This window comes from Chinchilla lanigera, unplaced genomic scaffold, assembly GCF_000276665.1.
Source record: "Chinchilla lanigera isolate Chin_1 unplaced genomic scaffold, ChiLan1.0 scaffold00073, whole genome shotgun sequence".
NCBI classification, from domain to species: Eukaryota; Metazoa; Chordata; class Mammalia; order Rodentia; family Chinchillidae; genus Chinchilla; species Chinchilla lanigera.
In genome coordinates, this window is record NW_004955474.1 from 6774175 (window position 1) to 6777950 (window position 3776).

A 3776-nucleotide genomic window follows, 5' to 3' on the forward strand; every position below is an offset into this window, starting at 1 on the left:
ATGAAATGACCAAGTCTACATGCTTCCCTAAGTGCTAAATGGCCCAATGAAGTCTAGACAGACATCATTCACCTTGGTGGGCGACCAAGACCTCAGACCCATCCCATCCTAAAAAGTTCTTTCCATATACACTTGCTACATGACTTGCTTCCCCATTGGACCAATAGTACCTAAGCGTCTATACTTAAATCTTATTGGTCACAGTTTTGTCCCACATTGTACTCACCTCATCATTTTGCTCTATAAAACTTCTTCCTATAATATTCCTATATCATTCTGATCCATCTCTTACTAAAAAAGGCCCTTGTTCCTTCCATGTACCCTTGCTACATGACCTTCTTCCCCATTAGATCTACATTACCTAAGCAACTACACTTGTAATCTTCTTGGTTGATCATAGTTTTGACCCATATTGTACCCACTTCATGATTTTGCTCCATAGAACTTCCTCTGGGGGCTGGGGATTTAGCTTAGCGGCACAGCCCCGGCCTGGCAAGCGCGAGGTCATGAGTTCGATTCCCGGTACTGGAAAAGAACAAAACAAAACAAAAGAACTTCCTCTGAAGTGGGCTTGGTATAGGAGAAAGGAACTCCCAACCCGCTAGATGTCCAGTACGAGTTCGTGTTCTCTAAAACTGAAGAATAAGTTTTAGGAACAAAGGAGGTGAAGAGCAGAGTATATTTATTGAGGGAATGTGTCGCATGTAGATTCCGTTTCTGTCCAGGGGTGACAGGTCCCGAGAACGAGGTACCTGTGGATGAAAAGAAAAGTAAGAGAAACAAGAAAAGCAAGAGAGGCATAATCCTGGGATCCGGGGCTTACAGCCTCTTCGACTGCAGCCTCGATTAGCAATCTCAGTCACCTTTTATTGAGCGAGAACCAAGGGCATAGCTAGTACAAATGGACAGATAGCAAACATTTTTAGCAAGGATAATACAGCTAATTAAAGGATTATCCTTCTCCACATGTAACCCAACACAAGCCTGTAATCCCAGCACTTGGGAGGCTGAGACAGGAGGATCATAAACTCAAGGCCAGTCTGGGATGTATAGTGAAGCCTTACCTTAAGAAACCCTAACAAACAAGCAGGCACTTATGCCACTAAGCTATATCCCCAGCCCAACCCTAACAAACAATTAACAAATCATTGTGTGTCCTCAGTGCTTTCTCTAACAAAAGAATGTCCTTCTCCACAGGAAAGAAAACTTCTCTCCGAGAGAGATAGAAGGGGTCCTGAGGAGGTTCCGAGGACCCTGCCTTTTCTAGGGATTTTTGTAGAGCAAATGCACAAGAAGAGGTGGGCCCAAGATGGGGAAACTGGGAAATCAAAAGGTGGGCAGGAGGTGTGACAAAACTATAGTCAATCCAAGTAATTTCAAGCGTAATTTCCCAGGTAAAATTGATTAAATCTGGATCAAATGGGGAAGTGAGTCACATAGCATGCAGGCATGAACACAGAACAGGGGCTCTTCCTGGCTTCCTCAAGGTGATGGATACCTATTTTCTTGTTGTTGTTGTTAGTACCAGGAATAGAACTCAGGACCTTGCGCTTGCCAGGCAGGCACTGTGCTGCTGAGCTATATCCCCAACCCTGGATACTCTATTTAGACGCTTACCCTTAGGAAGTATGTCGGAGCATTTGTTTCACCTTTTGTCTTGAAGTCTGGCCCACAGTAGAGGTGTCTGTCTCCCCCACAGTTGCAAGGTATCTCATCTTGTGCACTGGCTCCTTCAAGGGCTTAGCCCTATCTGACTGCCTATAATATCTTTATCTAATTAGCTGCCTATAACAGGCTCGTTGGCAGTCCTCTTTTGGGTCTCCTCCTATCTCTCAGGAGCTGTCTGTCTGGATAAGTTTTTCCTACTCTCAACCTCTGTTGTTCCTTAGAATTCATTCTTTGATTTTGGGGAACACAAATCCAATGCATCTGACACCTAGCACACTGGAGTTAAATTATTTTCTGTATCACCTGCAGCAGTGTCTTAAGCTGGGAAGCCAATCAGACAGGTCAAGTTGGTCACTCAGAGGCCAAAGTTCAGAGACCATGTTATAGACAGCTACCTTAGATAGAATGTTGGGTGAAATGCAACAGCAGGGCCCTGCTTCCCACTTAACCTGCCTTAGCCCATCCCTGCTGGCAGGGAAAAGCCCAGGAGGAGGAAGCGATGGGTCTGTGAGCCCAGAGGTTCGCTTCCCTGCTGAGTCACCTCTCACTGGGCAAGGGAACACCTGCCTGAGGTTTTGAAAGCCCTGAAAAACCCCAGCAGTCCAGGTCCCTGACAGGCTCTACCTGGGGTAACCCCTCTCGCCGATACATTTCCCCCTTGGCATTTCCAGCCCATATCTCTTCAGATCCTCTTTTCCACGCAGGATCCACCTGGAGGAGCAGCCCACTGGCTCAGTCTGCCTAGATTCTCCATGACAGTGGACCTTGGACATGCTAATTTGGCAGTAGACAGTTCATGTTTACTGACCACTTACTATTTCAAGTATTGTTGATTTTACAACAGGAAGTAGGTACTATAGTTATGTGCACTTTACAGATGGGGAGCTGGAACTCAGAAGTAATAGTGCATAGTCCTTCATTATCTACTATGCTAGTGTCAGGCTCTGTGGAAGGAAACCCACAACAATTCAACTTGTTTTCATGGACTCAGAAAATCTAAGATCTGTACAAGTTCCAGCCGAATCTGAGTAATTTAGCAAGATCCTGTCTCTAAAGAAAAAAGAAAACGGGCTGGGCTGGGGGGTGTAGACTGAAGGGCCCTGGTTCAATCCTCAGTACTCCAAAATAAATGAATAAATGAAAATCTAAGATCTAGAAAAGATAACGAATGTAACATTTGATTCTATAAATGAGCAAACAGTCCCGGAGAACCCCCATACCATAGTAAGATCACGAGACCCCCAAATCCACATTACTTTTGTGCCCTTCCTGTAACTCACACCCTTTTTTTTCTTCCACAAAGTCATTTTCAAGGGGGTCGGGGTGATGCATGGCTGTAATCTCAGCTACGAGGAAAGGTGAGGTAGGAAGGTCTAAATTTCGAGGCTGCTTATTGAGACGTCTCAAAATAGAGTTGACGATTTAGCTCAATGCTCTGTTTGTTCAATCCCTAGTACAAGAAAAAATTAAAGAATTAAAAAAAAACCTTTCCTGAAATTTGCTCACTTTTTTTTGCTTTTCAATTCTCCATATATTTACTTTCTTTTCTTCTTGGTGGTGGTGGTAGTACGGGGTAGGACCCAGGACACCGGCACATACTCTACCACTTCTTTTCCTATTACCGTTATCTCTGAAAGAAATAAAGAGGGTAAGAGAAGGCGGGGGGTGGGAGTGAAGGAACGAAACAAAGTAAGAGAAGAGAGAAAAGAGCACAGAGTGGAAGAAAGCAGAAGACAAAGTCTCACTGGAACGTTGGCACGCGCAGGATAGCCAGGAGTTGGAGGCTGGCGTGCAGTGAGTTTAAGGCCAGTTTTTGCCGCGGAGTGAGGTCTTGTTTCAAAAAAAAAAAAACCACGAAAAAAATAATATAAGTAAAGAGGAAAGAAAAATTCCCTTATGCGTATCAAAATCAGAAATCTTCATACACCAGATAACTTGAAACCGCCGTGACCTCATCAGAAAACGCCGCGCAGGCCTTCCGAGCCGTCGCTCTGCCCTCAGTCAACATGGCGGCCGCTCGTGACGTCCTCTTCAGTCGCCCTCCCCCGCTGCCCTCCCCTCCCGAGGGGCGGCGGGCGGTGCGCACGCGCGGCAGCGGCGGCGGCGAA

At 45.6% G+C, this 3776-nt stretch overlaps 1 long non-coding RNA gene across 1 annotated transcript; it reads right to left on the reverse strand.

Annotated features, from left to right (window-relative positions):
* Positions 1–665: 665 nt before the first annotated feature.
* Positions 666–3776, reverse strand: LOC106150351. The gene is made up of 3 exons (XR_001237120.1): positions 3414–3776; positions 3175–3298; positions 666–752 (listed from the first exon to the last, which is right to left on the reverse strand). It is a non-coding gene; the product is annotated as an uncharacterized LOC106150351 (long non-coding RNA).